Source organism: Eulemur rufifrons, chromosome 7 (assembly GCF_041146395.1).
Source record: "Eulemur rufifrons isolate Redbay chromosome 7, OSU_ERuf_1, whole genome shotgun sequence".
Taxonomy (NCBI): domain Eukaryota; kingdom Metazoa; phylum Chordata; class Mammalia; order Primates; family Lemuridae; genus Eulemur; species Eulemur rufifrons.
In genome coordinates, this window is record NC_090989.1 from 118958784 (window position 1) to 118966671 (window position 7888).

The following is a 7888-nucleotide window of genomic DNA, read 5'->3' on the forward strand; positions in this document are numbered from 1 at the left end:
TGTCATCTGGTTCTGTCAACCCTGTAGGACCAAGCAACAGGTCTCCACTCTGCCTGGTGGAATGCCTTTACTCTTCTGTGTTAAATCTCTGTGTGCTGGTCCTCTTGCCCAGACCCTATGAAAACTGTGTTATTTTCAATCCATTACACAGAGAATTCAAATAAAAGAAAATTAGGATATACCACAGCAAAGAAACTTAGTGGTCATCTAGTCCAACTCCTTCATTTTACAGACAGTGAAGTGAAACTGAGGCCTAGAGAAGGGAAACCAATTGTCCAAGATTGCATAACTAATTAATTGTAAAAAAAACTGAGTTAAAACCCTGTCTGACTCCCTATCCTACACTCCTTCCACTGAGCCATGTTGCTTTTTCATTGGTCCAGCTTTCTAAGCGTGTCGAGGTGTTTCTTCTACTCAGGCTGAAAGTCTTTATAGCAAGCTTGTGGTTACTAATCAACCACAGCCTTAGCATGTGTCCTTGGCCATTATTCATCAGTTCTTCAGTGGGCTGGGAAAGCAAAGTCTTCTCTTCAACATCATCCATGGTCTACTCTTCACTGGCCGTGGCCTCCTATCTTTTAGCAGACCAACATGGAAAAAGAAAATTCTATTTCTGCTCTCTAAACTTTCAACTTCCTACTCAGAACAGCAAATCCTTTTGAGGACCCTATTTCTCCTTTTTTCTTCCCAAAATGTTCTCCCTTCTTCTCTGCTTCATGGAACTTCAAACACCAACCCAAATGATGCTGACTTCTGCCCCCTCTGACTCTGAACTGTGACATGTATATACCTCCCTTACAGCATCAGGAATGGGTTTCCTGGCTGGGCGTGGTGGCTCACACCTGTAACCCTAGCACTCTGGGAGCCCAAGGCAGGAGGATCGCTTGAGCTCAGGAGTTCAAGACCAGCCTGAGCAAGAGCAAGACCCCGTCTCTACTAAAAATAGAAAAATTAGCCAGGAATAGTGGCATGCGCCTGTAGTCCCAGCTACTTGGGAGGCTGAGGCAGGAGGATCACCTGAGCCCAGGAGTTTGAGGTTGCTGTAAGCTATGATGACACCACTGCACTTTACCCAGGGTGATAGAGAAAAACTCTGTCTCAACAACATCAACACAAAAAGAACAGGTTTCCTTCTTGTGCAATTTTTGGTTTTATATATCTTTTCAACCTTGAGTTCCTTGAAGGCAGAGTTGCTACTTTATTTACTTTTGTCTCCCCAGCTCCTGGCACACAGTGGGGGATAAATTAATATTTAGAAATGAAGGCAGATATCACTTAACTCCAGTGAGAATGGCCTTTATCAAAAAAACCCAAAACAACACATGTTGGCGTGGATGTGGAGAGACAGGAACACTCATACACTGCTGGTGGGACTGCAAACTAGTGCAACCCCTGTGGAAAGCATTATGGAGATATCTTAAACAGATTCAAGTAGACCTACCATTTGATCCAGCAATCCCATTATTGGGCATATACCCAAAGGAAAAAAGGTCATTCTATAACAAAGACACATGTACCCGAATGTTTATAGCAGCACAATTCACAATTGCAAAGATGTGGAAACAACCCAAATGTCCATCAATACATGAATGGATTAGTAAACTGTGGTATATGTATACCATGGAATATTACTCAGCTATAAGAAATAACGGAGATACGACATCTCTATGGTTCTCCTGGAGAGAGTTGGAATCCATTATATTAAGTGAAGTATCCCAAGAATGGAAAACCAAGCATCACATGTACTCACCAGAAAATTGGTTTCCCTGATCATCACCTAAATTCACATCTGGGGATGATACCAATTGGATATCAGACTGAGGTGGGGGTGGGGGGAGGGGATGGGTGTATGCCTACATGATGAGTGCAATGCGCACTGTCTGGGGAATGGACACGCCTGGAGCTTTGACCTGGGGGGACAGGCGGTACATGGGCAATGTATGTAACCTGAAATTCTGTATCCCCCATAATAAGACGAAATAAAAAAGAAAAAAAAAAAGAAATGAAGGCAGGCAAATCAACAGAATAGGGAGGTGATGTATGTTTTCAGATTCTGGCAGGCTCTTTTGTCACATTTAGGGTTTATGATCCTGGAAGGCAGCCCACCTCCAGTTGAACCACATCCCGTTGCACATGTCACTGTCCTCACATCTTCCCCAACTTGCAAAGCACCCATTTTCCTGGAGTAGTATCTAGGTTCCTGTCACCCTCATGCCTGCCTGGTGTTCCATGTGCCTTTGTAGAGGTGTTATTAAAGGGTCCAGATTCATCCTCCTTATTAAGAGTGTCATACTTGTGCAGCTCTAATGGTGCAGAACTTCTCCTTTCTCCACTGTGTCATGTATCACCATCGTTGATATTGATTTCCCTTCATCCTTATGAACTGTTTTTCTTTTATAACTTTCTTTTTTCTAATTTCTTTATCAAAATATTAAGGGAGTATGAATGTTTGGGTTACATAAAAATATTGTATAATGCTTAAGTCAGGGCTTTTAGTGTGCTAACCTTCTTATTGAATCTTACATACCCTCCCCTCTAGGAAGCCATCGTTTATTCCTTTAACACTCTGCCATACAGAGACATTCTCTAGCAGTCAGGCCAACTTGGGCTGCTCACAGCTGATGTGACTGGGGAGGAAAACACACTCAGACTGGCTTCATCCACTTCCCAACTGTGTGACCTTTGGTAAGTTCCTTAAACTCTCGGTCCCTCCTTTCTCTTTTCTATAAAGTGTTTTGTGGGATTGCTATGAGCATTAAAAAATAGTAGTCCAAGTAAAATGCTTAGCACAGTACCCTGGCACGTAGTGACTGCAAAATAAATGTTTGCTGTTATTACTGTTATCACCCTAAACAGGAACACAAAGGCAGCAGGCACCCTGGTGATTCCCAAACCATTTCTTTGCTGCCTCATGTTGTAAACCTCTGCATAAATCTGAGATGTATTCTGTATTTTGGGCCACAACTCTTGTGGGGTTTTTTAAAGTCTTCTTGTCTCTTTCTGTTCACTTGGCTGCTGTCATCTTCTAATCTGCTGGAAGAGCCCTTGCGCAATACACAGTGTTCTTCTAAGTCTGTTCAAGGGGGAAAGTGAGGTAGAACAGGGAGGAGAAAGGGGACTCAAATTGATTGATTGATGATTCAAAAGAGAGAAATCCTGTTGTGATCAGGGGTCCCCCCACGTTCGGTCTCCACTGCCCCTCCACAGGCCCTGAACCTGAGCTAAACTGACCTTCCAGGTGATTCAGCATCTCCTTCCAAGTGACGCTGCAACCCCAGTGCTGAAAACCTTGTTGTCCAGGCCCTCAAGCTCTTCCCTGGAGACTTTGGTTAGTGATGAGTTGGCACCTTGGGTTTACTCTGAATCACTCCTCTTAACCTAATTATATGCTGAGGGGGAAATTCAATGCATTTGATCAAGTCTCGCCAGTATTTTCTCTGTCTATTCCTATTAGTCTCATTGACAGGAAGGGTTCCTGAAGCAATTAAAGTAAGTGCGGTTCCCCGAGGGCTCTGGAATGAATATCCCTTCCCCAGTCTTCTGGTTATCCCTTGTGAATGTCATAATGAGGGTTGTTCAGAGAGCCCCTCATAGAAGCTTCGTGCCCCTTGGTGCCAGCAAATTGGGATCTGACCTCACTTCAGTTGACAGCATCAGATACCTTAGTAGGTATCTCAGCTAGGAAATGTGGAAGGAGGGATGCTGCATTCTTGGGGAGATTGTTATTCACAATTCCCTCTCCCAGGTGTTTGCTTCACATACTATATATATGTCTTTTCTTCAGTACTGTTTCTATCTCTGTCCACCTAGATCACCAGTGACCCATGAAAGGCCTTCAAAGTCATTGGCCCATTTCAGAAGCCTCTAGTAGCCTATTAGAAATGTCAGTGCACACTCAACAAGCAGCCAGATCCAAATGCACTGAGGCTTAACCTCATTAAAATATTTCCACGACACAGGGTCAGACTTATCTTGTCGCGGACTCCCTTCCTCTCACCAATCACTGAGAAACCGTTTTCTTTCTAATTAATTTCCTCTAGATGAAACCTGCACAAATGTCAGCGCAACAAATTAAGAGTTATTGATTATTGGCTTTTTAAAAATAGTTAATGGTTCTGTCCAAAGATGGAATATTTTAGGGACATCAGCAAGACATTTTAGCTTAGGCTGATTTGGGTTTTTTGAACAATGAAAATAATGTTGTAAGCATCTTCCATAGCCTCATCACTCATTTTTCATCTGCAACTTTGTACTTTTTATAGTCACAAAATATAAATGGCTAGAAAACTACATCTTACAGTTTGACGAAAGAACAAGTGTACTCTGGCCTTTATATTTCATATGTGGTGCTCTAAAGGTTCTCCATCCTTGTTTCTCCCTTTTTCTCTCCCTTCAAACATAAGGAGAATGATAAATTTGTTCACTATGATTCTTGATAGCAAAAAGAAAAAAAAGACCAAGGTAAAACTCAAGTTCCCTATCAGAAAACTTTGTTTGTTTGTTTGTTTTAAGGCTGATGTTAGGAAAGGGAGAATGCCTTGACCTAGCCCGGAGGTTCCTGGCATACTGTCAGTCACTCACCGAGTCTTAGTAACCCCACTGTGGACAGAGGGGGAGGTCAGAGGGGGAGGTCAGAGGGGAATGCCAGACTTGACTGCTGCTGTCAAAAGGATGTAATCTAGTTCAGAACACCCTCACAGGGTAAAAAAAACTGTGAACTACAAAGCTTTTTATACTATACATGTGGTAGAACCCACATCCAGTACCTCATTTAGTTTATAAACTTTCTGTAAAGTAGCATGGGATCTCTGTTTACTGGTGGCAAAACATGGGCAAAGAGAAATGAATTGCATCAAAGATAATATTGGCAACAGGAACTAAAATCAAGCTTTCAGTTCTAAAATACTTAAACTAGACCTTTTTGTGACATCCTATTCAGTTCATCAAGAGCTTTTATTTTACCAATTAAGTATGTCCAAAGATTACAAGTAATGTTTCCTACAAGAGAGGAAATCAGGCTCATAAACTGCACAGGTAAATTGCTTTAGGGAAGAGATTTATAGACTTTTATTTTCTTCTATCCTACTCAAATGTTTTAATTTGTCAGGGAATATCTGAGAACAACTGTTTCCTTTATTCATTCTTCAAGTGTAAGTATTCAGTCTTCATCTATCAGGACAGATCCATGCAAGGGATCATAGAGATCACCTAATCCATCCCCTAATTTTATAAAATATAATTGAAGCCCAGAGAAGTTGTTACTTGTGCAAGATCACATAACTTGGAGCAATGTGTGTATATGTGAAAGGATTTTCATCTTGCTCTTCCATATGGTTATTTGCTATCATTGTGTGCAGTACTACATGTCAATTGAAGGTAAGCATGGATGTTTTGAAAAGATACCCAGCTAGGTGATGTCAATGGCCAGAGAACCAGCAAAGCCAACATAAGAACTCACCACATTCAGCCTGGGCCTGAGAAGCCCAGAGGGTGTGAGATCTGTGGGTGGACATGCCCCACATTCTGAAACAGAGAGGTCCCAGCTGAGGGGCTCCAAAGTTACAGCAAGCTGTGGGACACATTATCTCTTGGGTCAGATGAAAGAATAAGACCTTCTACTAAAACTCTCATGGAGGTCTTCATTTTGAACTGGATTTCAGAAATGAAGACGTGGACAGAGGTAAAGAATCTGATGACTATATCACTGCAACAGGGGACTGGACCAGTTGATCTTGAAGTCCCAGGCAGCTCTGGAGGACTTTGCTTGTACGATTTATTTTTATGTTTGTATTTATGTTCTGTCAACAATCCCATAAGCTCTGGGATTGCTTTAATGAATAAATGATAAGTTCAAAAATGATAATGGTGTCATCAGGAGCAGAAAAAAAGTGCTGGTTTTATGGCTAGGTCTTAATCTATGCCACAGAATTGGACACAAAGGATCAGTTCCCTCATTCCGATTTGTCATGGCCTGTGAATGTGGGGGCCTCAGCCTCCGCCTCAGGCAAAGCAGGCTTTATTAGTTGTGTCGGGTCAGGCGGCCAAATCTCTTATTCACATTCTTATTTGTCTCCTTTTAGACATTGTCTTCATCATACAAATTGCATGCCTTTTTAGCAAGCATATAGTAGGTGCAGAAATGAAATTACTGGCACAGGAAAGAGAATTGATGTCAAATATCTTGACAAAACATTCACTATGGTTTCTCTAAAAAATTTAGGATCAAAATCAGGTTCAAATTCACCTGCAATCAGTGAGTGAATACTGACAAAAAAAAAAGCAATGGGTTACCATAAACAAAAATTTATTTAATTTTCAAGGAGGGCACTCTGGTGTGATGCTAAGCCAACATGTTGGCTGTTTACAATGAACCCTATTTGTCAGAAAAGGTATTTGCCATCAATTTCCTTCCCTGAACCAATACTTTCATCCCTGTACCTCCTATACTCTTCTAAAAAGACATGCAATTTGTATAACACAGATAATCTATAAAAGAAGACAAATATGAATGTGAATAAGAGATTTGGCAGTTCTGACCCAATACAGCTAATAAGTGGCAATAACAAAGACAGAGTGTATAGGAATAATAATAGAGAAATGTGTGTTTCTGGTATTTCGTTTTCCAAATTGTGCCTCATAGACACCATCAGGGGATCCAGGCAGGTAAGCAAGAAAGGGAGATTAATTAATTAAACTCATTGTTGGGCTGGGCACAGTGGCTAATGCCTGTAATCCTAGCACTCTGGCAGGCCCAAATGGGAGGTTCACTTGAGGTCAGGAGTTTGAGACCAGCCTGAGCAAGAGCAAGACCCATCTCTACTAAAAAATTAGCCAGGCATGGTCACATGCCTATGGTCCCAGCTACTCAAGAGGCTCAAGCAAGAGGATTGCTTGAGCCTAGGAGTTTGAAGTTGCTGTGAACTAGGCTGATGCCACAGCACTCTAGCCTGCTCAACAGAATGTCACTTGTCACTCTGTTTCAAAAAATAAAATAAAATAAAAATAAACTCATCATTGTGATCTTTGACTTGAAAAAGGGAAGAGAACTAACACAAACGTATGTGAGGGATCTTAAAATGAAGACGAGATACTGATAGTTCTTCATAAGGCTTCTCAAAGTGATGTATTGATATCTTATAAATTTTTAAGTTTTTTTATAGGCCAATGCCTATATTTTGTCAGCAGTATGAATTAGTAATTTAGGTAGTTGTGCTAAATAGAAACCAGCAGTCATCTCGGTAGGAATAAGTCACAGAAGTGGAGCATGTGTTCTGCAAGGTCTTTTGCTCTTCCTGCATAATCTGCCAAAGAACACCAGGAGAACTATACACAAGGCTGATGTCAAACAACATAAGCTGATGGGAGCTGAGAGAGGACGTATACAGAGAAAATAAGTCAGAATGTGGTGGAGGCTGGCTGGGCAAAATTTACCACAAAGTTTCAGTACCTCATTAAGACTGCGTTTTAAGCTAACATTAAATTATATTTGGATTATCCATCACTCTAGCTGGTCTGAACCAATGTCCCTTCCATTGGTAAGGAAGGGCATCTGAGAGCTGGCATGAGCTTACATGACCAATCACCCGACTCCCAAAACTGTGTGACAGCCCTCCACGCCTACTACAAGGGTCCATGGCAGCTGCAGAAGAAAACAGAGTGAGAGGAGTTGCCCCTTACAAGCACCTATTCCTGGAACAGGGACCTCTATTTTGTTTGCTCACAATTATTGTGTAGTATCCACACTGCTCATTAGCCAACCATCACATATTTCTGTTTGTTATTTAACAGGGTTTTGAAGTTTGGGTTTTTTGTGGTGGTAGTTTTTGTTGTTGCTGCTGCTTGATTTGGTTTGGTTTTTGGTGATCTGCCTCTTCATGAATTAATATTA